Below are 27,344 nucleotides of genomic sequence, written 5' to 3' on the forward strand. Positions count from 1 at the left end.
ACGCAAGACGTTTTCGTCTTGCGAAGCAAGCCCATAGGGAAATTTGTCTTGCGAAGCAGCTAAAAAACCGCAAACCCTTTCGTCTAGCGAGTTTTTCATCTTGCGAGGCATTCATCTTGCGGGGCACCACTGTAACTCAGGTGGTTAGGAAGGCCCAACAGAGACTCCATTTCCTCAGGGTCTTGTGGAAGAACAATGTTAAACAACAATTGATGACCTCCTTCTACCGGTCCACAATAGAAAGTGTCCTCTCATATTGTATCACAATGTGGTACATTGACTTGACAGCCCCCGACAGAAAGTCTTTACAGAGGGTGGTGAACACAGCACATGATATCATGTCCCCTGAGTCTGCTAGATGACCGCAAGGGATCGTTGCCTTCAGAGAGCGAGAAAAATTCTTAGGGACGATTCACACCCTGGCCAGCACCTCTTTAATCTTCTACCCTCAGGCAGGAGATATAGAAGTATAACCAGTGGTACCAACAGGCTAAAAAACAGTTTCTATCCGTGGGCTGTTAGGCTGCTGAACGGAAAATAAAATAGTGCAACTGACTTTCAGGTTTGGTGTGTTGTGCGACAAGCACACAGAGTGCAATGAGATTGAGTGTTTCGGGGGGGGAGCTCAGTTGATTTCATTGTACACAGGTTGTACATTGACATTAAAGGTCCAGTGGTACCTCAGGTTAAGAACTTAATTCATTCTGGAGGTTTGTTCTTAACCTGAAACTGTTCTTAACCTGAAGCACCACTTTAGCTAATGGGGCCTCCTGCTGCTGCCGTGCCGCTGGAGCATGATTTCTGTTCTCATCCTGAAGCAAAGTTCTTAACCTGAGGTAATATTTCTGGGTTAGCGAAGTCTGTAACCTGAAGCGTATGTAACCTGAGGTATCACTGTATTTTTATTAATAAGAGCAAAACAGTAGTGTAACCAACAACAGAAAAAACTTTCATAAACAAATTATGTAAGCCTGCTTGGGGGGGGGGAATCCAAATAGCATACTGGAGCAGAATTGGTCACCATGCGCCCACATTTTATCTCTAGCTAGTGTACATGGTAAAACAGGTTGGCAATGTTTCATTCTGCTTCAAAAACCTGAAAAACCCTTTTGGATAAATGACCTGACTGTAAACGGAGAAGCAATGGCTGAATCATAATAATTCCCTTAAATTGACCTTGTGTCCACAATGTAATATGACCTCTTCTAGGGACAAGTTTCCATAGGGAATATAGGAGTGCCAAAGATGTATTTGTTTCTATGCTGGAGCTGAGATGTTCTTAGTTCTGTGTCACATTGAAAATGCAATCCATGTATGGATCCTACAAATTCCCCTATAACAACATCAGTTCTCTCACACACTCTCTTTTCTTGTATCGGGAAAGTTTAAACATTTTACATTTTACTGGGAAACCCAGCTAGTTGGGCAGGTAATAATAATAATAATAATAATAATAATAATAATAATAATAATAATAATAATAATAATAATAATAATTCCTTATGAAATATATCAGCATTTTGGTGTGAATTTGCCCTATCTTTTTTTGCTAAGCAAATTTCCTTAACATAATGAATTTTTGTACATTTTTTTCATGAATGTATACATTTTTATTCATACTTTACCCTAGTTTATGCATTATTGTACACATTATGCAGCTTAAGGTAAAGGGACTCCTGACCATTAGGTCCAGCCGTGGCCGACTCTGGGGTTGCGGCGCTCATCTCGCTTTATTGGCCGAGGGAGCCGGCGTACAGCTTCCGGCTCATGTGGCCAGCATGACTAAGCCGCTTCTGGAGAACCAGAGCAGCACACGGAAATGCCGTTTACCTTCCTGCCGGAGTGGTACCTATTTATCTACTTGCACTTTGACATGCTTTCGAACTGGTAGGTTGGCAGGAGCAGGGACCGAGCAACGGGAGCTCTCCCCGTTGCGGGGATTCGAACCGCTGACCTTCTGATCGGTAAGTCCTAGGCTCTGTGGTTTAACCCACAGCGCCACCTGCGTCCCTTATGCAGCTTACGTGGCTACAAAACTGAACTGCAAAATTCAGAGAATTGTGATTCCTCCCCTCCCCCCCCCCCCGACGATAGCTATGTTTTGGTTTGATTATTGTTTCAGAAAATGTGAACGAGATAGATTCATCTGTAAATGTGAACTGAATCAAACTTCTCCTTCCTCTCCAGCTGCTTGTTTATAAACCTTAATAAGTTCCATTTCCAACTAATGTCATTTGTACGTCTTAAAAATATCTAAGGCCAATCTTATTTTGAAAGACACGAAGAAAGCGTGCTTATTTCCTTATGAGATTAATATTTACCCATTTTTAAAATACTGAAATAGCAGCATAGAAATCAACGTTTTGCCCTTTACCATTCCACACCCACCTGCCCATTATCAGCCATGCTGTTTGATGCCACAGAATAACCTATCCTTTAATTCTCTTCCCTGCTTCCTGTCTCATTCAAAGTGGAACCACTGGGGATTCCTTCTTGGCCAGAACAGACAAACTCAAGAGGATTTTGGCAGGCCTTTGTTCCCTTCTCTTGACTGTGAATTCTTGTTAAGATTAATTCAGTATCTCACCTTTCATTTTGAGGGTGAATAGAACAAACCACTTACTTACGATTTTACTTATTAAATATATATTTAAGCTGACCTTCCTAGATACAGGTACCCAGGGTAGAGTACAATACATAATACAGCTAAAGCATGTAATAAAATTGTAAAACATGTTCTCCCTAACAGAGAGCACGTGTTGTGGTGAGGGCCAGCAGGCCACCCCATTTTTGCTGGGCAGATCCGTTTGCATGTCCACAGGCAGCGATTGGGTAATTTGAGTCTCTGGGGAGATTTCGATGTTGCCAATTTGGGGGTGGGGACAAAGGTTTTAAATACTGGACATGTAGCTTTGGGCGCCCTCTTGGGCTGCGTGCACCGGATCACCCACCCACCCTCCCTGAATAGGGGTTTTATTTTTGCTTTGACCTTGCTATGCCTGTCAAAGAAGGCTGATCGCCGAAGAATTGATGCTTTTGAATTATGGTGCTGGAGGAGACTCTTGAGAGTCCCATGGACTGCAAGAAGATCAAACCTATCCATACTGAAGGAAATCAGCCCTGAGTGCTCACAGGAAGGACAGATCATGAAGCTGCGGCTCCAGTACTTTGGCCACCTCATGAGAAGAGAAGACTCCCTGGAAAAGACCCTGATGTTGGGAAAGATAGAGGGCACAAGGAGAAGGGGACGACAGAGGACGAGATGGTTGGATAGTGTTCTGGAAGCTACCAGCATGAGTTTGAGGAAACTGCGGGAGGCAGTGGAAGACAGAAGTGCCTGGCGTGCTCTGGTCCATGGGGTCATGAAGAGTCGGACACGACTAAACGACTAAGCAACAACAATGCCTGTCATGGGGTCGCCTGCACTTGGGGCAGGGGCCTGGTAGGAATTTTGTCCATTTGGCTGATTGGCTGGTGCCATTTGCTTTTTGCCTACTACGTAGCAAATCATCACAACCTGTAAGGTTTGCAGTTAGGCATTGGTTAAAATTGGTTGGTGGGGGGGGGTAAGTGCCTACCCCTCCAATGGTGGTGCTGCAAGGGAATTCCATTAAATGAATCCAGGGGCTTGCCATGCTTTCGTCCAAGTCCCTGGCATCGGGCTTAGGCCGTGCAAGCCCCCGGGAGCATGCAGGGAGAAGTGAGGGTCTGGTGCCCAGCTTCATTTCTCCCCAATATTGTTTTCCCGGACTGGTTTCTGCTGGAATCCGGAAGTCAGTTCTGTCCCTGGGGCAAAGACAGATAGTCGTAACCAATGCCTAAGCAACCACTCACATTTGTGTATTGAAATAAAGTTGTGGCCAAAATCATGCCAAAACCCTTAAACAAAAATTGATGTGTGAAGTGTGAGTTTATTTGGGGTGGCTTAGGGACCTTGACACACAAAAGAAATCTGTTCTGTCCAGCCATGCACTGGTTCATCTGTAAGCGTGGTTGCAACTGACAAGGGAGTAGGTGAAATGGGAAACATACCTAGCCAGAGAATTCATAGATGCTGGCTGTCACGGGCTGCCTCTGGTCTCAGCTCACAAAAGACCAACGCCAAGTTCTTCTTATATACAAGGATGTTTATTGCAGTTCATTATTGGTTCCACAACCGAGGCGTGCAGCCCCGAGTGTCTAACGTCAGACATTTGAAGTCCCCTCTGACTCGGTCCCGCCCCTGCACCAACTTATGAGGCTTGTGCTAGACCACCGCTTCCTGTCTTTCCTTTTCCGCAGGGTCTTTCTGCCCCCCTGGGTTCCTTCCCTCCTGCTCTCTCCCGAAGCGGATTCCTGAGATGCTTCTTCCCCCCTCCTTCGTGCTTTGGGGCTGGGCTCCTCCTCCGGGCTTTCTCCATTTCCGCGCGCCTCCACATTTGAACTTGGCGCGCGCTCGCTACCCCTGACCTTCCTTTTGACACTGACACTACTCCCTGTACTACTCTCCCCCTCTTCCGGCAGGACGTTCTCCCCAGATCTCCTTCCCCTGTCTCTTTCCTGCTCCGCTCCGTGTGTCACACTGGGCACCCCCCTCTCTTCCCTTCGTTCCTGCTGGGAAGCCGGCCCCGATCTCCCACTCCCGCTCGGGGTTTCCCTGCTGCTTCCCTGCTCCTGGCAGGTCCCCCCTGTGACCCCCCCTTGTCCTGACTAGGGGCGCCCCCTCCTGAGAATCCTCCGATTCACTTGAGAGACTCATGGAAGATCTCAAGTCATTGTCATCCTCTTCCTCACTGTCCTGGGATTCTTCCTCGTCGCTCTCCGTCTCCTCCCTCACCTGTGCCTCTGTCTCTGAACCCCTGACACTGGCCTTTTTCATATGGGCCTCTTTGGCCCACTTCATGCACCTGCCCAGCCCACACTCTGTTCCAGTTCAGCACTTTCAGTTGCTTCACAGCTGAGTAGAACTTTTTCGCGTGTCTGCAAATTGACCAAGCTGAACACAGTTTTTTACCTACTCAGTACTGAATGCTACGGATGGTAGAGGTTTTGGTGTGGGTGTAGTTAAATAGGTTAATTTGCTTGCATGGTCCGTTTGGTCACGTTGCTTGACAGGGAGGTGTGGAAATGGTACTACTATTATTATTAGGGGGGGATGCGGGTGGCCCTGTGGTCTAAACCACTGAGCCTCCTGGGCTTGCTGATCAGAAGGTCGGCGGTTTGAATCCCCACGATGGGAGGAGTTTGGAGTTTGGATTTGATATCCCGCTTTATCACTACCCAAAGGAGTCTCAAAGCGGCTAATATTCTCCTTTCCCTTCCTCCCCCACAACAAACACTCTGTGAGGTGAGTGGGGCTGAGAGACTTCAGAGAAGTGTGACTAGCCCAAGGTCACCCAGCAGCTGCATGTGGAGGAGCAGGGAATCAAACCCGGTTCACCAGATTACGAGTCCACCGCTCTTAACCACTACACCACACTGGGTGAGCTCCCGTTGCTCTGTCCCAATTCCTGCCAAACTAGCAGTTTGAAAACATGCCAGTGCAAGTAAATATATAGGTACTGCTGTGGCGGGAAGGTAAATGGTGTTTCCATGTGCTCTGGTCACTCCAGAAGCAGTTTAGTCCTGCTGGCCACATGACCTGGAAAGCTGTCTGTGGACAAACACCAGCTCCCTTGGCCTGAAAAGCAAGATGAGAACTGCAACCCCATAGTCGCCTTTGACTGGACTTAACAGCCCAGGGGTCCTTTGCCTTATTATTATTAGCCACCCATCTGGCTGGGTTGCCCCCAACAGAATATTAAAAACAAAACATCAAACATTAAAAGCTTCCCTATACAGGGCTGCCTTCAAATGTCTTCTAAAAGTCAGATAGTTGTTTATTTCCTTGACATCTGATGGGAGAGCGTTCCACAGGGTGGGTGCCACTACCAAGAAGGCCCTCTGCTGGTTACCTGTAACTTCAGTTCTCACAGTGAGGGAACCATTAGAAGGCCCTCAGAACCGGACCTCAGTATCTGGACTGAACAATGGGCGTGGAGATGCTCCTTCAGGTATTTAATGTTAAATAAGAGCTTCCTTAGCCCTTTTTTTGAAGGTGAAAGGGATTTATGGAGGCCATCTGCTCTGAGCCCCTAGCCTGGATACAGTATGTTCTTAAATGCTGCACCCACCTAGAGTTGTGGGGCACCGGGAGGGGGTGGAGCTGGAAGATCTCTCTTTTCGCTTTAAAGTAAGGACTAGACCTTGGGGCCATGTGTAGTCATGGGATGGAATGGGCAAGGTTTGGCTGCCCAAAGCTGAGGTTAAAGTTAGCTTTCCACACTTTTCATTTCCTCCGGTAGATGCTGTTAATAAAATGTGGTGCTACTTCAACCCATCACTTATGCCTTGCCTCTTTATTCCTGGGGCTGGTTGCAATAAAGCTCCACATCAGGAAAGGCAGCTGAAAGCAGAACGGGTCAAAAAGGAAAACCCTTAAAGGGCCAAATAAGACTTGATCCGAAGCTAAAATGAGAATAATGGTGGCTCCTACTGCACTGCTATGGGAGGAGAGAGCATTGGTGTGCCACCACAAAGAAGGCTTGTGCTGAATCACCACATAATGCACTTGCCCTAATGCTGGAATGCAGAGAAGAGTTCCTGCCAAAGTTGCTGTGGCATAGGCAAGCTACTATGGAGGAAAGTGATTCTTCAGGTATTTTGGGTTCTAAGTCATTATCACTAGCACCTCTGGAAAAAATAGAGAGCCACTGTAATTTTCAGAATCAGCGTAGTATGATTTCATCTGGCTAAGCCACCAGGTTGAGGTTGAATCCAGACAAGACAGAAGTACTGTTTTTGGGGGACAGGAGGCGGGCAGGTGTGGAGGATTCCCTGGTCCTGAATGGGGTAACTGTGCCCCTGAAGGACCAGGTGCGCAGCCTGGGAGTCATTTTGGACTCACAGCTGTCCATGGAGGCACAGGTCAAATCTGTATCCAGGGCAGCTGTTTACCAGCTCCATCTGGTACGCAGACTGAGACCCTATCTGCCTGCGGACTGCCTCGCCAGAGTGGTGCATGCTCTGGTTATCTCCCGCTTGGATTACTGCAATGCGCTCTACGTGGGGCTACCTTTGAAGGTGACCCGGAAACTACAACTAATCCAGAACGTGGCAGCTAGACTGGTGACTGGGAGCGGCCGCAGAGACCACATAACACCGGTCTTGAAAGACCTACATTGGCTCCCAGTACGTTTCCGAGCACAATTCAAAGTGTTGGTGTTGACCTTTAAAGCCCTAAACGGCCTTGGTCCAGTATATCTGAAGGAGCGTCTCCACCCCCATCGTTCTACCCGGACACTGAGGTCCAGCACTGAGGGCCTTCTGGGCGTTCCCTCACTGCGAGAAGCCAAGTTGCAGGGAACCAGGCAGAGGGCCTTCTCGGTAGTGGCGCCTTCCCTATGGAACGCCCTCCCACCAGATGTCAAAGAGAACAACAACTACCAGGCTTTTAGAAGACATCTGAAGGCAGCCCTGTTTCGGGAAGCTTTTAATGTTTGATGTATTATAGTATTTTAATATTCTTTTGGAAGCCGCCCACAGTGGCTGGGGAAGCCCAGCCAGATGGGTGGGGTATAAATAATAAATTATTATTATTATTATAAACACTATGGCGGTCATATTTTCTACCATAGGAGCCAACTCCTAGAGGCCATGGGAGCTTTAGCCCCCACAATAAAGTATTTGAAGGGGTCGGTCCCCCACAAAGTTGATGGGCATTCCCATTCCAGTGGTGTGTGTGCACTGTGTCATGTGATTGATTATGCAGGGTGGGGCTTACCTGGGCCTCCACAGTATTTTATTCAAGTTGGCACCCTTGTTCTGCACTACTTGAAGCCTCCAAGGCCAGCTCCATGTATGACACATTAAGCAATGCAATAGGGAGGTTACCAAATCATGGGTCACCGTAGGAAGACTATTCCTGCTCAGGAATGGTCAATAGGTGACATATCAGTTGAAGTTGAATAACCGCACTCGTAGGGACTTTATGACTCAGAATTGCTACTCCATTATAAGCAAGTTGGAGAGCATAGGGGGGTACACACATTTCTTGGCAGCGATTGGATTAGATTAGAATAATTTACTTTGCTTACTGTGTCTAAATTGGTTTCATATCGAAAAGCCTGACACACTGATTAAGTTAACAGTGATTTTTTTCCATATTCATAGGAAGTTTATTTCATTTGCCGCTATAATAAGACAGATTAAGCCAGCATTGATGGCCACTTCGCCTTATGAGCTCCCTTATGATGAAATGGCATTTCAATCAGCGGGCAAGGAATGTGTTGCAATACATGCATGGATGCTACATAAACATACAGCACCAGTTAATATGTACACATGGTTTCCAGCTGGACTTTACAAAAATAGCATTCAACGTTGTGTGTATATATATATATATATATATATATATATATATATATATATTCCCAGCATATACATGGATGTTGGGTTCATGGGTTCCCCAGGCACATTCTAGTGAGCCTATCTTATAAGTGTTTTTATTTAAAGTTTTCAACATAAAATACAATAGAAATCAATCTAAAGAACAAAAATAATAAGAAACAGGAATGGAGAAAAAAAAGATAAAAAGAACTATACATGGATGTTGGGTTCATGTGTTCCCCAGACATATTTTAGTGAACTTTTCTAGAATATTTGTGACTTTAATTGTGACTTTAATTGAAACCCATATACCTAGGGTTCGTTGAACAGCCAGATTGTACATTGATTCTGGATTTTTGGGTGCTAATGTTTCATGAGGACATATATCCAGAAAAAATGTGCCTATGATTGCAGTTTAAAGGAGTAGAAGGTTCTACAGTACGGCTAGCCACCATGATGGCTTCCAGATATCATTGGATGCCAACTCCCATCAGCCCCAGCCAGCATGGCCAAAAGGCAGGGATGATAGAAGCCGTAGTCCAGGAACATCAAGAGGACCCATATTGGCAACTCCTGTTCCTTAGAATTAAAAATAAACTCAAAAAAAATGGGAAATATCCATAGGTCAGTGATAGAGCAATCTGACTTTCATACAGAAGGTGTCAGGTTCTTCACCATCTCCAGGTAGAGATGGGAAAGATCTGAAACCCAGGACAACTTCTGCCAGTGAGTGTAGACAAGACTAAGCTATGCCACTCCTGGTCTTTAGCCGGGGTGGATTTGCTACAGACACCCTTCTTGGAGGAAGACATGAGTTGGTGGGGATCACATGGACCAGTGTGTCCAATAGGAGAGGAGCGATCAAGCTGCTGTTTTAGAATGCAGCCGTTTACATGCCCAGCAGAGTAGATAAATGTTCCCCTAATATACAGTGGTATGTACCAGAAAGAAATGGATGTCTCGTACACCCCAGGTAGTGTGGTTGCTGACCTTGAGCCAGACATCCTGGAGAGTGAAGTCAAATGGGCCTTAGAAAGCACTGCTAATAACAAGGCCAGTGGAAGTGATGATATTCCAGCTGAACTATTTAAAATTTTAAACGATGATGCTGTCAAGGTGCTACACTCAATATGCCAGCAAATTTGGAAAACTCAGCAGTGGCCAGAGGATTGGAGAAGATCAGTCTACATCCCAATCCCAAAGAAGGGCAGTGCCAAAGAATGTTCCAACTACCGCACAATTGCACTCATTTCACACGCTAGCAAGGTTATGCTTAAAATTCTACAAGGCAGGCTTAAGCAGTATGTGGACCGAGAACTCCCAGAAGTGCAAGCTGGATTTCGAAGGGGCAGAGGAACCAGAGACCAAATTGCAAACATGTGTTGGATTATGGAGAAAGCTAGAGAGTTCCAGAAAGACATCTACTTCTGCTTCATTGACTATGCAAAAGCATTTGACTGTGTCGACCACAGCAAACTATGGCAAGTTCTTAACAAAATGGGAGTGCCTGATCACCTCATCTGTCTCCTGAGAAATTTCTATGTGGTACAAGAAGCTACAGTTAGAACTGGATATGGAACAACTGATTGGTTCAAAATTGGGAAAGGAGTACGACAAGGCTGTATATTGTCTCCCTGCTTATTTAACTTATATGCAGAATTCATCATGTGAAAGGCTGGGCTGGATGAATCCCAAGCTGGAATTAAGATCGCCAGAAGAAATATCAACAACCTCAGATATGCAGATGACACAACCTTGATGGCAGAAAGTGAGGAGGAATTAAAGAACCTTTTAATGAGGGTGAAAGAGGAGAGCACAAAATATGGTCTGAAACTCAACATCAAAAAAAACGAAGATCATGGTCACTGGTCCCATCACCTCCTGGCAAATAGAAGGGGAAGAAATGGAGGCAGTGAGAGATTTTACTTTCTTGGGCTCCATGATCACTGCAGATGGTGACAGCAGTCATGAAATTAAAAGACGCCTGCTCCTTGGGAGAAAGGCGATGGCAAACCTAGACAGCATCTTAAAAAGCAGACACATCACCTTGCCAAAAAAGGTCTGTATAGTTAAAGCCATGGTTTTCCCAGTAGTGATGTATGGAAGTGAGAGCTGGACCATAAAGAAGGCTGATCGTCAAAGAATTGATGCTTTTGAATTATGGTGCTGGAGGAGACTCTTGAGAGTCCCATGGACTGCAAGAAGATCAAACCTTTCCATTCTTAAGGAAATCAGCCCTGAGTGCTCACTGGAAGGACAGATCCTGAAGCTGAGGCTCCAATTCTTTGGCCACCTCATGAGAAGAGAAGACTCCCTGGAAAAGACCCTGATGTTGGGAAAGATGGAGGGCACAAGGAGAAGGGGACGACAGAAGACGAGATGGTTGGACAGTGTTCTCGAAGCTACAAACATGAACCTGACTAAACTGTGGGAGGCAGTGGAAGACAGGAGGGCCTGGCATGCTCTGGTCCATGGGGTCACGAAGAGTCGGACACGACTAAACGACTAAACAATATACAGTGGTACCTCGGGTTAAGTACTTAATTCATTCCGGAGGTCCGTTCTTAACCTGAAACTGTTCTTAACCCGAGGTACCACTTTAGCTAATGGGGCCTCCTGCTGCCGTTGTGCCGCCGGAACCTGATTTCTGTTCTTATCCTGAAGCAAAGTTCTTAACCTGAAGCACTATTTCTGGGTTAGCGGAGTGTGTAACCTGAAGTGTATGTAACCTGAAGTGTATGTAACCCGAGGTACCACTGTACCTTAATTCAAACTCACATGCCCATATTTACATTATTTGCTTGTTGTCTGGCAGATCTTTGTAACTATTTTTAAATAAATATGGCCTTTTTCACCATTACTTTGACTCTCCAGTCATCTTCCAGGGTGTGTTGACAATTCATTTACTTTTACCTTTGATTGTTAATCACTCAGATGGCACTGTTAATTGGGCAGTATACAAATGACACTGATAAATAATTGATATTTATAATAATTATTATCTGAATTCCACCATGATGACTAGTTCAATGCTATGTCTCTTCAGGCCCACCAGTCTGGGCCCTGTATGTTCTACTATTCATTCCTAAAGTTAAATCTATTTGAGGACATTTTGACCTGAATGCAAAGAACCTCTGCAGCCCCACTATCTTTCTGCCATCGCGTTTTATTCTATGCCTTTATAGTGGTGTAGATTTCAAGGTTAGCTCATCAAACCTGACCTGCTTTATAGCATAAGCCAATCGAATCTTCTCTGTTTATTACTGTACCAAACTAATTAAATTGCATTTGTCAGAAACATACCTTTTAGAAGTGCTTTGAAAAACGAACTTGTTTCACACTCTCAGCCACCCACCTTATTCATTTAATTTCTCCACAGTTTTTAGAAACATGGGCATGGGCAGCAGTGGGACTCTAAGTGCAATGGCTTTGATCTAACAGTCTATTTGTTTTGATTTCTTATTCATTGCCTACCCACGGATTTTCATGTCTCTGGCAAGATTAAACCCTAAAAGGAAAGTAAATAAGCAAATCCAGTAAGGTAAGTAATGAAATCACTGTTCAGTTTAATTCCCAACTTTCAAGATGATCCAAAATAGTCCCCACATTAAGACCCCATCAGAAGGTTCCAGGTTCCCCCCCCAAAAAGGAGGAAGAAATATCCCCCTAAATGAAAACTTGGAAAGCGGTTGCCACTCAGAATTGATAGTCCTGAGCAAAACAGGGTGAATTGGTGTGATGGAGCAATCTAAGGGTGGTGGACATGGTGAGATTCTGTGGTAGATCGACCACCACATTCTAAATCTTGCTGGCTTACAGCGGAGGTAGACGCTTGATTTTCCTTTCCTGCTGTTTCTTTTCACCTCCCATTTCAGTCGGTGGAAGAAAATTTCAGGGATGACGTGGTGTGGGTGCCAGGAGAGCAAGTGGACTTAGGAACCTGCATATCACCGAGCATCCCTGGTAAGCCCACCACTACTTGGCCACAGAATACTCTCCTTCAGTCCCCTCCATGAGCAGAACACTGTCAGCAGGTCAGCCATGGCCACTGATCTTTTGGGTGGGTCCCTGGCAGTATAATGGTGCCTTCTCTGCTAGCAAAGCAAAGCAACACTGAAAACTGCTTCCTGCAACCTCTCAGCCAGCCTAGGGCATACTGTCCAAGGAGAAAGAACTTGCCCATGTGAAGACCACCTGGTGGAAACCCTTACACATATGGTTCTTAATTGCAAACTATATGCTGATCTCCATCAGCAATTTCCAGATCAACTCTGCATCCCCACATGGAAACCAGAGTTGGAGGTCATACGTTTTCTATTACTGGGGCATGGTCAGGGGCTCACTAAGTTAGTGGCAAAATATCTCTGTTTTGGTTTTTTGTCGTCGAAAGACATTGCAGACGTCTGATCTCCCGGGAGACCTAGAGATGTGACGATAGACTGCTCTGCCTCCTTTCTTTTAGCAAATGTTTTGTGCCACCGGGGAAGTGGTAATTCTGTATTGAATTGTTTTGGGTGTTTGTATGTGATGCCAATAAAAGGTTTGATGATGATACTGTCCAACATTTCTCTGATGAAAATAGGGGCGTCCTTTTCTGTTGTTGTTGTTATTGTTGTTGTTGTTGTTGTTGTTGTTATACTCCACCCATCTGACTGGGTTGTTCCAGGCACTTTCGGTGGCTTCCAACATATATAAAAACAGAATAAAACATTAAACATTTTTTTTAAAAAAACAAAAAACCTTCTACATACAAGGCTGCCTACAGATGGCTCAGGGATTGGTTAACTCTATGCCCTTAGTCATTTCTCCCATTAAAACAGGAACGTCCTAAGAAAAAGCGGGACATTCCAGGACCAAATCAGAAACTGGGATGGCTTCTGTAAATTTGGGACTATCCCTGGGAAACAGGGACACTGGGAGGGTCTCCTAGGGCCAACTACAGGAAAGCTCCCAACTTTATACTTTCCCCTCAAATTTCAAGCTAAGTTCAGATGCCAATACATGTGTCAACAATATTGCAACGATAAGCAGTGTTTAGGGGTTTATTCTGCAAGTCCTTTGTGTTCAATTGGGCTTGGTGCCAGGTAAGTGTTCATAGGCCTGCTGCCTCTACACCATTAAAAACAAAAACAAAAAAGCTAGAGACTTAAATGCATCCATTTGACCTCATTGCATCTCATTACATTAGCTAATCATCTGCATACTATCCCTTGCTTTTTCCTGTAGGACTACTTGCAGTCGTTAACAGTCATCAACAGGTTTACATACCCATTGAGTCAATCACCCATCTCCTACTACCCTCCTGAAAAAAACCCCACCCCACCCTCCCACTATATATAAGGGTCTGGTGACTTCTGTTTCAGTGTATCTGAAGAAGTGTGCATGCACACGAAAGCTTATACCAAGAACAAACTTAGTTGGTCTCTAAGGTGCTACTGGACATTTTTTATTTATTTATTTTGACTGCATCAGACCAACACGGCTACCTACCTGCATCCAGCAGTTGTGCTGCTCCTGTTTAAGAAATGCCTGTGCAATTGTGTATATGCGGAGTTGAGCCAGTGTATACTGACAATTTTATCCCCATTAACTTGCGAGGAATAATTTACTATTCTTGCGCCAGTAATCCTGTGGTTTGGCAGTCGATATTTGGCCTAGTTTTACTCTCACGAAATGAATTTGCAACAGCATCCCTCCACATGTTTTATATTATAGAATATGGATGGTTTTACTAATGTGACACACTCCTCTCCACCACACGCACATATTACCTTCTTACTTTTTCAGCACAGGGGATAATCTTTTGTTTTTGGTAAAGTTGTATTCCTTTTTAGTTCGTCTACAAGCGTACAAGATACTGGCTTAGAGGATAAGAAAACTTAGCTTAAGGAAGTTCACAGCAGGAAAGTTTCCTTCTCCACTTCCACCACTTCTGCTCTGAAGAAGTGTGTCTTTGGAGAGTGAAGGGTGGGCCGTGGATGGGGAAATCTGAAACGATGGAGGGAAAATCAGAATTAAAACCTACGTCCGCATAGAGGACTGTTTACATCACTGCCTCCTGGTTTTGAGTGGATGTTTCAGACATCTTCAAGAAGGTTTCGTATTGCCAGCTCCCAAGACTGTGGCTTTGATGGATGCTCTCTTTCATCTATTAAGGTGTTCACCAATCTATTCTTTTCTCCCCTTGACTTTTTAATTCTGCTATTCTTTCGACTCCTTTTCCTTCTGTGAATTCATTACGTCTAGGGAGACAGAATTAAGGCATGAAGGCATGGAAGAGGCAAGAATGGTCATTATTTTTAATGTTTTTGTTAAAAGATCTTAACCAAGACCAGTTCACACACACACACACACACACACACACACACACACACCGACATTTACAAACACAGCCTCTTTTCTCTGTTTTCCTCCAGTGAGAACCAAGCTCAAAACAAAACATTGGTGGGCAATGGAGCCTTTTTATATCAGAGCTGACAATACAACACACACTCTTGTTTGTTTGCAAAGGAGTTACAATATGGCTTTTGACTTTTTAACCTCCAGTTCTCCCATGTGGAAGATTCTGAAATCCAGCATGAAGGAAACCAACAACCACATGAATACTGGGAAATTTTCAGTTATGTCTCTCCTGTTCTTCATTAGCAGCAATGTTTATTTTTGTACCTTCCTGTGGAAGCAAGAACAACTGACCGGTGCACAAACAAGCAGCCCAGAATTCTTCTTCCTGAGCTGCCTTGGAAAGCAGATGGCCTCTCCTCTCATTATTAACTCTTCACCAACTCAGCACATTAAGGGTCTATTTGTGCATTGATCTTCATAGCCCAACCCAACTCCAATTTTTTTTGTTGTGCACATGGTAAAAAGCACCCTTTGAATCCCTGGATGAAATAAGAAAAGTACTTTTGATATCTCTGTTTACATAATTGCCTCCTCCTTCTTCATCAAAGTCTCCCATCCATTCTTCTTCAAGTTCTCTCCAGTGTTCTCTGTTGTTTGAAAAATTGTCCAAACAATGAGTCCTATAGGAAAAAGCAAGGGATAGCTTGCAGATGACCAAAAATAGCTTTAGCATATGTAATGAGAGAAGAATCCAATATCTTTATTCAGACCAGGTCTTTCCATAGTTTTCAGTTTAGTAATAAGTTGTAATTTAGCAACTTCTCTTTCAAGTCTATTTCTGAAATTCTTTTGTAATAAGATAGTTGCTATGAGATCCTGTACTGAATGTCCTGGGAGATTGGAGTGTTCTCCTACTGGCGTCTCTGTCTTGTGATTCCTGATGTCCAATTTATGTCCATTTATCCTTTGGCGTAGGGTTTGGCCTGTTTGTCCAATATAGAGAGCTGAAGGGCACTCCTGGCATTTGATGGCATATACAATGTTAGAAGATGAGCAATTAAATAGGCCTGAGATGGTATGTTTGATGTTGTTGGGTCCAGTGATGGTGTTGTCGGGGTTTATGTGGCAGCAAAGTTGGCATCTGGGTTTATTGCAGGCTCTGGGACCAGTGTCCATGTTAAGTCTGGTTGCTGTATTATTGTGGGTGAAGAGTTGTTTAAGATTGGGTGGCTGTCTGTAGGCAATGAAAGATCTTCCTCCCAGAGCTTGAGAAAGTCATCGACAGGTTTACCATACCCATTGAGTCAATTACCCATCTCCTACTATCCTGCTGAGAAAAATCCCACCCCACCCTCCCACTATATATAAGGGTCTGGTGACTTCTGTTTCAGTGTATCTGAAGAAGTGTACATGCACACGGAAGCTTATACCCCGAACAAACTTAGTTGGTCTCTAAGGTGCTACTGGACAATTTTTTAATTTTTTAATTTATTTCGACTGTGTTAGACCAACAGGGCTACCTACGTGGCTCTGATGTTTGGTTGCTGCATCCATTTAAGTCCTGCTGTTAGTTTTAGATTGTCCACCCATCACATTGGTGGTCATCCTTTGGATCTTTTAAAATTGTAGGGTCTCCACACTAGCACTGCTTTATTTCATTGACACAAGTCATCTCTTGCCATATGCTCTGCATATGTCCATTTTAGCTTTGCAGCCTTTCCCACAACCGTCATAACTATTGACCTCTGCTGTTCCCAATCATTATAAAATCATAGAATGGAAGGGACCACGAGGGTCATTGAGTTTAAGCCCTGCAATGCAAGCTTACTTTGCCCATTGTGAGGCTCAAACCCACAACCCAGAAATTAAAATTCTTACACTTTTGAAGATCTCTGTCAAAGAATGACAACCAAATCAGCCAGAGCCCCCAATTGCACTATACTTTTTTCAAATAATAATAATAATAATCCACACACAATTTGTAAAAATAGTGGAATAAGAAAAACTACTCCCACATTCAGACAATAAAAAATCTTGTCCTATGGGGGGAAATCTGTATCTCTTTCAGGGAAGAATTTTGACACACCTGATTTCTTTCCTTCTTTTGTATTTCCTACCAAGTTTAGGTTAATTAAAGACCAAAATCATCTTTTTAAAAAAGAAGAAGAAGACTTCATGTGGATGCAAAGGAAGAGCTTGCTTCTGAAACTAAAAAATAAGGGAAACAGACTTGTCAGCCTGGCTAATGGCTCTGAATATTGATCAAACAGATTCTTTATTAGATTTTTGAGACAGATGATTGCAGTTTAATACCTAGCTAATGATCATTCTTATGCCAGTCTCAGAAATGATAATTACTTTATGATTAGCACCATGATTGAAATCGGTGTAATTTTTACCCCCTCAAGATGTTCCTGATGACTTCTCTCTCCAGACAACATGTTGTCATGAATGGCTGATAATTATTATGGAAGCACAAAAAAAGACCAAGTAATTTCTCCATAAACCTTTTACTTTCTCCCCCTCCCCTCCCTAACCTTCTTTATTTTTCTTACTCTTCCTACATCCACATAGAGTACTGTTCACACCATCATGATTCAGACATCTTCAAGAAGGTTTTGTATTGCCAGCTCCCAAGACTCATGGCTTTGATGGATGTTCTCTTTCATCTCTTAATGTCTTCACCAGTCTGTTCTTTTCTGCCCTTGACTTTCTAATTCTGCTATTCTTTAGTCTCCTTTTCCTTATCAAATTCACTCAGTGGCCATCATTCACTGCATTATAGTTCGACTGTGGCTCTGCCTTTTCCATACCTGGTTGACATGCAGAAGAGCAGGTGCCAGGTGTAATTGATGGCAGATGGCAATGCTAAGTTCAAGCAATTTTACTACCTTGTTGTAGCATTTGAAGACAGATAACACTGCTTTTGCACAGGTTAGATGCAGTATCATTATCTTAGGGGCACTGGACTACAAGTTTGAGGTCAACTTGTTTTTAGGTATTTGTTGTTTGTAGTCAATGTTATTTTCTTTAGTTAAAGAGGTGCCAGAACTCACCATGAATGCCTTGCTTGTTCTCTGATAATGGCAATGGCACCCACCCTTTTTCTGGCTGAAAAAAGCCTTGTTTGTAGTTTTAGTTTTCTGCTCAGGGTTCTTCAATGGGTCAATTTTGCTTACATTTCTCTTGGTTTGTCACGGGAAGGAGCTCACAAATTAAGAGTGAACCCCGTTTTATGTGTTTAAATTCCAAGAAATCCTTTTATTTGGTTTTATATGCTGGTACGTGCTTTTACACTACTGATTTTATGTTGGATTTTTGTTGTAATGATATTGTTTATCATTTTAGAGGGTTTTAAAAAATATGCGGTTTATCAATGTTGTAAATAAATAACTAGGGATACGGGTGGCACTGTGGGTTAAACCACAGAGCCTAGGACTTGCCGATCAGACGGTTGGTAGTTCAAATCCTTGCGACAGGGTGAGCTCCCATTCCTCGGTCCCTGCTCCTGCCAACCTAGTAGTTTGAAAGCATGTCAAAGTGCAAGTAGATAAATAGGTTCCGGTGGGAAGGTAAACGGTGTTTCCATGCGCTGCTCTGGTTCACCAGAAGCGGCTTAGTCATGCTGGCCACATGACCCGGAAGCTGTACGCCGGCTCCCTCGGCCAATAAAACGCGATGAGCTCTGCAACCCCAGAGTCGGCCACGACTGGACCTAATGGTCAGGGGTCCTTTTAACTTTTAATAAATAACTACCCCACTTTTCTTCTGTCATAGAACCCCTTATGTTTCCCAGGTGCTCACCTATACAGGTACTGACCAGACCCAGACTTGCTAAGCCTCAAGAATGGAGTGGCTTCATGTGCTTTCAGACCATATGCTGGGTCCACTATGACTACAAGATTCCTTTCCTGGCCTGTCACCACCAGCTCAAATGCCACCAGTGTATATGTGAAGTTAGGATTTTTTGCTTCCATGTGCATGATTTTGCACTTACTATACTGAACTACATCTTTTATTTTAATGCACATTCACCAAACAGGACTATTGCTATTGCCCCATTCCTGGTTTGGGGAAATGCTACAATGGGGCAGAAGGTTAGGAAATGGCTTGTATATGTATATATAAGTTATGGCTTCTGCCTAAGTCTCTGTTTTTTCCAAAAGCGCAAGGGTGAGTTTGCTCAAGTGAGAATGGAAGATTTGTTTTCATTTTCTGTTAAGTCAGTGTCCTTCTAGGAAGCATTAAGAGACAAGTTAATGTTTACAGCAGCGGGGTTCCAGAAGAGAAAATGAGAGCACGCAACAGAACCAGGAAAGAAAAAATCAACTGCAACCACCCTCAAGAAAATAAACACTATATTAAAAAAAATACTTCTACTAAATATAGTCAGAGATGAGTTAAGCACTAATTGATTGTGCTATCATTAGGCTCAGTGTGTATTTTCATGCTGTTTCCATTCCACAAAAATAATGTCCTTAATAATTATCATCATTTTAAGACTTGCGGGTCTCTCAATGCATTGGGGAGGGGCAGACACAAACGCTACGATTATACCGCATAATATTATTTCCACACAGCTTAGAGAAGAGAAATCAATTCAGGTAAAATTTGTCAGTGACATGAAATCCTTTAATCGCACTTCCCCGAAGTGATATTAACCAATGGCATAGAATGTCTGGATTATGAGCAGTGATACCAGGTGGGTCCAAAAAGAAACTTAAGCCGTGTCCATGGGATTTGGGGCTCCTGCCCTTTGAACTTGACATCTCACAACCTGCTTTTGAAAGTCCCCTTACTTTCAAAGGTAGGCTTCCAGCTGGCAGGTGCAGCTGGTGAGGGATGCCGTTTGAGAAAAAGAATCCCAAAACATTCTGGGGTATGTAGAACATTCTGCATGGCTATGTAGATCCTGCCCTCACACCTAATAGAATGTTTGTCTAGTATTGCCATGTGCTTCCTAACTCTACTCCTGGTAATGTTATTTGAATATTGAAATACTTTATTGTCACTTGTACAACTTGTATACAGTGAGATTACACAAGCACCCCCCACTCAGCTCTCTTAGTCTTAATTCCCCTCGTTTACTGACTTACACCCACCAAACCCAAAAATCAGTTGCCCTGTGTGGTGTAGTGGTTAAGAGTGGTAGTCTTGTAATCTGGGGAACCGGGTTCGCGTCTCCGCTCCTCCACATGCGGCTGCTGGGTGACCTTGGGCTAGTCACACTTCTTTGAAGTCTCTCAGCCCCACTCACCTCACAAAGTGTTTGTTGTGGGGGAGGAAGGGAAAGGAGAATATTAGCCGCTTTGAGACTCCTTAAAGGGAGTGAAAGGCGGGATATCAAATCCAAACTACTACTATTCTTCTTCTTCTTCTTCTTCTTCTTCTTCTTCTTCTTCTTCTTCTTCTTCTTCTTCTGTTGCTATCTTTTCATTCAGCAGCCGAACAGCCCACGGATAGAAGCTGTTCTTTACCCTGTTGGTGTGACTAATCATGCTTCTATATCTTCTACCTGAGGGCAGGAGATCAAGAAAGTGCTGGCCAGGGTGTGAATAATCCCTGGGAATTTTCCTCACTCTCCTGAGGCAACATTCTTCCACGATGTCTTCCTCTGAAAGTCCAACACCATCTCCTTTGTCTTGCTGATATTAATGTGCAAGTTGTTCCCTAGGCACCATGTAGATATTTTTTGGACCTCCCCTCTATACGATGATTCGTCTCCACCTGTTATTAAACCCCTTATGGTGGTGTCATCTGCAAACTTAATAATTCATCATCATCCTTTTTATTCGACCGTCAGTCAGAAAAAAGTACATTTGTCAATACACAGTTAAAAGCTCCAGGAAGATTTTAGAACTTAGCCAACACTAAAATGGGCTAAACAGATAGCCCCATATCAATACAATCAATTATAGTCTTGCGACGCTTAAAAGCTAAAAAAAGAAATTTGGCCACCAAGGAAGGTATAGCTCTAGTGACGTTATTCAGCAAGTATAAAACCTGGTTTTCTCCGGATAGGAAGCTAGATTGACATAAGAGTGGGTCTATAAAATTTTGTCTAAGCTCTGCATAAGAAGGACAAGTCAAGAGGATGTGTTCGGTGGACTCAACCACACCCATGGCACAATGACAGGTTCTCTGGGCGTATGGTACTCCCCTGTACCTTCCCCACAATATCGCAGAGTCAAGTACATTTAATCTAGCCGCTGTAAGAAGTCTACGGTATTCCACATAGTGAATTTCTGCAAGGTAGGGGGCTGGTATGGTCCGATAAATCTGGTCCCCTAGGAACATCCCTGGCTTTACCTGGGCTATGTCCTCTAGTCTGGCAATGTCACTCAGTCTCCGGGAGATCACAGCTCTAGCTTGATTGTACATCATAGACTCAAAGTAAAGGTGAGACAATCCGCAGGATTGAACCTCGTTAGTGACCTCCCTTTCCCATGATGATTGGAAATCGTCCCTCAATATCGAGGGGGCAATACCCACTGGTTTAAAACAAAGCTTGAGCCATAGCCAGAGCTTTGTCTTCAAGGCCACATGCCGTAGAGCTTGCCAGCCGACCTCTAATCTCATAACTGCACCCGCTACCGAGGGGGGAGTCCTAAGGATGGCTCTAAGGAATCGCGTTTGGATAGAATCCAATTTCAAAAAATCCCTACGGGAGCCTAAAGAGATGCCCACCAAAAGAAGGGGGAGGACTTTCATTTTAAAGAGTCTCAAGGCTATCTTCACTGATTGAGCCTGATTCTTAGCACATAGGGATCTAATCTGGATGGCTGCTTTAGATGCGTTAGTTGTTATATAGTCTCTATGGGCCAGAAAAGACCTATTTGACCGTATTACTTGTCCCAGATATTTAAAGCAGTTAACCTGCTCTAAGGGGATCCCGTTCATCGACCATCGATGGAGTCTCGGTCGGGCAGAGAAGACCATGATCAAAACTTAATAATTGCAGTAGATGGGTCAGATGATACACAGTCGTATGTATACAATGAATACAGGTAGGGACTTAACCAAATCATTGGGGGAAGCCGCCGGTCATGATGGCTATGCCTCCTCAGTGTTGGAGGCAATACGCCTTTGTATACCAGTTGTGGGGTATCACAGGTGGGGAAAGTGCTGTTGCATTCAGGTCCAGCATCTAAGCATCCCTTAGTCATCTGGTTGGCCACTGCTAGAACAAGAAAATGGGAAAGGGAATCAGTTACCCACTAGGGGAGAATGGTTATGTAAGTTTTCAGAATATTTAGAATTAGCCAAATTGACAGATATAATAAGACAAAAAACAAAAAGTGAAGTGAAAAAGGAATGGGGGTGTCTAAATGAATACCTTAAAAGCCAAGGTTCAAGGTCAGAGATCTGGCTGAGTCTGGAATAACCTTGTGAAGTGAAAGGATAAGAAAGAAGGATTTATATCTAGATGCTAGGATAGGGATGATAAGGAAAACAGGAAAACAGGAAGACGCAATGAGAGGTAAAGGAGGTGTTGTGGGATTGGTGGAAGTCAATGTTTGTTTTTCTTTTTAGTGTTTATATTACTAACTTGCAAGATATGGATTTGTGGGGGGTTTTGTATGCTGGTTTTTGTATATTGTTATTTTTTGATATTTTTTGTTTTGTTGTTGTGTGGAAAATAATAATAAAATTTATTAATAATAAAAAAATAGAACAAGAAAATGGATTAGATGAGCCTTCAACCTATTCTAGCAGGGCTCTCCCTATGATCTTATTCAGGACTTTTTTTCAGCCAGAACTTATCAGAAGAGTTCTGGCACCTCTCCATTTCCATTTTAAGAGAAAGGGGTGTGTGTTTATGGTGAGTTCTAGCACCTCTTTTTCTAGAAAAAGATCACTGATCTTATGATACCTATCATATCCATACCTCCAGGGAATTCCTTATCTTATTATCTCCCCAGAAAAGATTTCTGAGTAGGAACATAAGTGTTAAAGACCAAATGTGAAGTAAGGTACAAGCCTTTTTCATAACACAACTATCAAACTACTATTAAATACCCCGGCTAACCAACTGGTGTACTAACCACATGAGAACGTATGCGCAGCAATTCCTTACATCGAAGTAGACACCAGCGTAGATATTGTCTCTGAGCAGGGAAATTATAACCCTGGAAGCAGTACAGTGGTACCTCGGGTTACATACACTTCAGGTTACATACGCTTCAGTTTACACACTCCACTAAGCCAGAAATATTGCTTCAGGTTAAGAACTTTGCTTCAGGATAAGAACAGAAACCGGGCTCCGGCAGCGCGGCAGCAGCAGGAGTCTCCATTAGCTAATGTGGTGCTTCAGGTTAAGAACAGTTTCAGGTTTGGTATGGATCTCCGGAACGAATTAAGTACTTAACCCGAGGTACCACTGTATGTGGCTTTTTGTGATATATTATATAATATAGCCCCAACCTTTCTAACAGGGATCCTACTACCCTGCTTTAGGGTTCATTGGACTCTTCCCAATAGCCTAGTGGTGGTGGATTAGATAAGCTCAAAAATATTTTTGCATTTTATTCATTTATACCGGTTGTTTTTCTGGGAGGAAGGCTAGCTATCCTTCAAAATTCACATTTTCCAAAATTTTAACGGCCAAATATTGTCAGCAAAAAAAAATATGAATATACCAGTGTGCACAAAATGAATATATTAGCGAAAATAACATGCAAAAATATGTTATATTAGGGGAAATTGTTTTGCAAAAATGTGAGTATTTGGCAAAAATGCATAGGGAAATGTGCATATTGATGAATTTTCATGGGGACAATCGCAAACTCCTGTAGAAATCTGCAGAACTGAACTTAAGATTGGGGTGAGGGGCGAGAATGAGAACCTGAGAGAAGCCAAAATTGACTGATTCGCCCATTCTTACCCATTTCATAGCAAGACAGAAGTGGCTGGCATTTAAACAAAAAAAAAAATTCCACTATGCTTTGTACATTGTGCCTTTTTCTGTAGAGCACGTCACATTCCTCAGCTGAATCATTAGGAGTCGGAAGGATGTGCAGTGCGTTCCACAGCATCCTGGCAGAATTGATTTCATCGTCCCATGGGAGTCCTTCATAGAGTAGCCTAGCCTTGAATATTTCCAGCAGAGGTGATAACACATCCTCTCTTGCCAGCTTGTTCCATTTTCTCCAAAATTAACTTATATTTTTCTCTGCTGCATCTTAAAGCCAATTACTTTTTGTTCTGTCCGCAGCAACATGTGAGAATCAATCTCTGACAGCTTTTCATCCTGTCGGGGTGCCTGAAAGAGATCCTGGCGTGGAAACCACCACTGAATTTTGAGCGAGACTGCACTCCAGAACAGGATGTAAATCTTATATTTCTCTCTCTCTCTGTGTGTGTGTGTGTCTCACGCACATCCCTAATTTGTATTCTTGCCTTGTTATAGCAACACGGAAAACTAAAGATTTGCAGGCAATGTTTTGGCTGGTATATTCCCCACTCATTCATTTCAGTCTTATGTCTCCTCTCTTTCTCATCCATATGTGGCATAACTGCCATGTTCCCCTCCCCAGAGGTGCTTAGAACTACGGCAAGCTGTCTCCCTAGATAGTTTGTGGGTCATCCCTGGTGTAGGTCAAATAAATACTCCCCCATCTCCCTCATTCTCTTAGACTGAGGAGGATGGCTGGGGCAGCTAAGAAGGGCCTTCACACAAATGCCTGTGCATTACTACTACTACTACTACTACTACTACTACTACTACTACTACTAATAATAATTTATTATTTATACCCCGCCCATCTGGCTGGGTTTCCCCAGCCACTCTAGGCTGCTTCCAGCAATATATTAAAATACAATAACAGTGGTACCTCAGGTTACATACACTTCAGGTTACAGATGCTTCAGGTTACAGACTCTGCTAACCCAGAAATAGTGCTTCAGGTTAAGAACTTTGCTTCAGGATGAGAACAGAAATCGTGTTCCAACGGCGAGGCGGCAGCAGAAGGCCCCATTAGCTAAAGTGGTGCTTCAGGTTAAGAACAGTTTCAGGTTAAGAATGGACCTCTGGAACGAATTAAGTACTTAACCCAAGGTACCACTGTAATTCCTCAAATATTGAAAGCTTTCCTAAACAGGGCTGCCTTCCGATGTCTTCTAAAAGTTAGATAGTTGTTTATTTCCTTGACATCTGGTGGGAGGGTGTTCCACAGGGCGGGTGCCACTACCAAGAAGGCCCTCTGCCTGGTTCCCTGTAACTTCACTTTTCGTGGTGAGGGAACCGCCAGAAGGCCCTTGGTGTGGGACCTCAGTGTCCGGGCAGAATGGTAGAGGCCTGGCTGGGAAGCTTAAAGCCTTCTGCTGCTACACGGGAGATAGATGGGAGATTGAGCAAGCTTGCTTTTGCCTGCACTGGAGGGAAGAACCCATAGCAAGGGATTCAAGTTACAAGAAAGGAGATTCTGATGAAACATCAGTAAGAACATTGTGACAGTAATAGCTGTTTGGCAGCTCCCTTGGGTTTTTTTAAGTAGAGATTGGATGGCCATCTGTCATGGATGCTTTCATTGAGATTCCTGCATTGAAGAGGATTGGAATAGATGACCCACAGAGTCCTTTCTAACTGTACAATTCTATGATTCTATGATACTAAGAGTAATAAGGCCAGATAGAAAGGCCTGGAGAGCTGAATTTTGCTCCTGGGTTTGATGGAGGAGACTCTTGAGAGTCCCATGGACTGCAAGAAGATCAAACCTATCCATTCTGAAGGAAATCAGCCCTGAGTGCTCACTGGAAGGACAGATCCTGAAGCTGAGGCTCCAATACTTTGGCCACCTCATGAGAAGAGAAGACTCCCTGGAAAAGACCCTGATGTTGGGAAAGATGGAGGGCACAAGGAGAAGGGGACGACAGAGGACGAGATGGTTGGACAGTGTTCTCGAAGCTACCAGCAGGAGTTTGACCAAACTACAGGAGGCAGTGGAAGACAGGAATGCCTGGCGTGCTCTGGTCCATGGGGTCACAAAGAGTCGGACACGACTAAACGACTAAACAACAACAACGATGATGTTTTCCACCCCTGCCTTACTTGGATGGAAGTCTTCTTGAGTCCACTGGGCTTTCTGCCATGTAACTCTGCATAGCATCACAACTTTTGCTCACATTTCTTTTTTTTATAATATTTTATTAGGTTTTATCAGTAGAAAAGTTTAGAAAAATACAAAAACAAAAAAGATACAAAATTACAAAATACAAAAATACAGACATTAAACACAAAAAATAAAAATTAAAAACACATATAAAAGAAAACAAAAATTCCCTCTTTCTTAATTTCTCATCTTTAGTTAACTTATTTTCCTGACTTCCTCACGTCTCCCATTTTTGTATCCCTTTTAAAAATTGGTTCAGCAAATTCATGTCCTATTAGTTTATCTATTTATTAATCCCATCTTACATTTTACCTTGTTGCTAGAACCCCTTCAATTCATTTCAATGTCATCAGCATTCAAAAATTTTACAATATTTCTGCAAATCAGTTTTAAATTTCCTCCAATCTTCTTCCACCAACTCTTCTCCCTGGTCTCGGATTCTGCCAGTCATTTCCGCCATCTCCATATAGTCTATTAGTTGCATCTGCCATTCTTCCAAGGTGGGTAGATCTTGTGTCTTCCAATGCTTTGTGATGAGAATTCTTGCTGCTGCTGTAGCATACATAAAAAAAGTTCTATCCTTCTTTAACACCGATTGGCCAACTATGCCCAGGAGAAAGGCCTCTGGTTTCTTCGGGAAAGTATATTTAAATACCTTTTTCAGTTCATTATATATCATTTCCCAGAAAGCCTTGATCCTTGGGCACGTCCACCAAAGGTGAAAAAATGTACCTTCAATTTCTTTACATTTCCAACATTTGTTATCGGGCAAGTGATATATTTTTGCAAGCTTGACTGGAGTCATGTACCACCTGTACATCATTTTCATAATATTCTCTCTTAGGGCATTACATGCCGTGAATTTAATCCCGGTGGTCCACAACTTCTCCCAGTCAGCAAACATAATATTATATCCTATATCTTGTGCCCATTTTATCATCACAGATTTTACCGTTTCTTCCTCAGTATTCCATTTCAACGGCAGATTGTACATTCTTGAAAGTATCTTAGCATTGGGTTCTAACAATTCTGTTTCTAACTTTGATTTTTCCACCTGGAAACCAATTTTTTTATCCAAGTTATAAACCTCTCTTATTTGAAAGTAAGGAATTCAAAGTCCCTCACTACCCACTGTCTGATGCTTAGAAGTTCCAGGTATCTTTGCAAAGGAACCAAGTAGAAGATGCTGAAGATGATGGTGATGATTCTGACAGCAGTCATATTGAAAATGGCTTTTGTTGGTGGTGGAACCACAGCAAAATGCTTCTTTGAAAAGTCAGTCAGCTGCAACGGCTAAAGACCTGATACTGATGACTGAGAGGCATGACATATTCTTCTTTTCCCTCTCTCAGAGATAGTCATATCTTCAGTTTCAGGAGTAAACTTTTGTTGGATTTAAGCTGCATTGGGCTTCAACTGAAGAGCAAACAGATCGACAGCTCCTCATAATCTCATCACCTTCATCAAAACGCATAATACTTCCAT

General features: G+C 43.2%; 1 long non-coding RNA gene across 2 annotated transcripts; it reads left to right on the forward strand.

Moving 5' to 3' along the window:
- Nucleotides 1-1,301: 1,301 nt before the first annotated feature.
- LOC308596696 lies at nucleotides 1,302-24,155 on the forward strand. Of its 2 annotated transcripts, none has more exons than XR_014012662.1 (3): nucleotides 1,302-1,429; nucleotides 11,907-11,947; nucleotides 23,963-24,155. It is a non-coding gene; the product is annotated as an uncharacterized lncRNA (long non-coding RNA). The 2 variants fall into 2 exon arrangements; XR_014012663.1 differs by lacking the exon at nucleotides 23,963-24,155 and adding an exon at nucleotides 12,282-12,369.
- The last annotated feature ends 3,189 nt before the right edge of the window (nucleotides 24,156-27,344 follow it).

Source organism: Podarcis bocagei, assembly GCF_964188305.1.
Source record: "Podarcis bocagei genome assembly, chromosome: 10".
In the NCBI taxonomy this organism is placed as follows: Eukaryota; Metazoa; Chordata; class Lepidosauria; order Squamata; family Lacertidae; genus Podarcis; species Podarcis bocagei.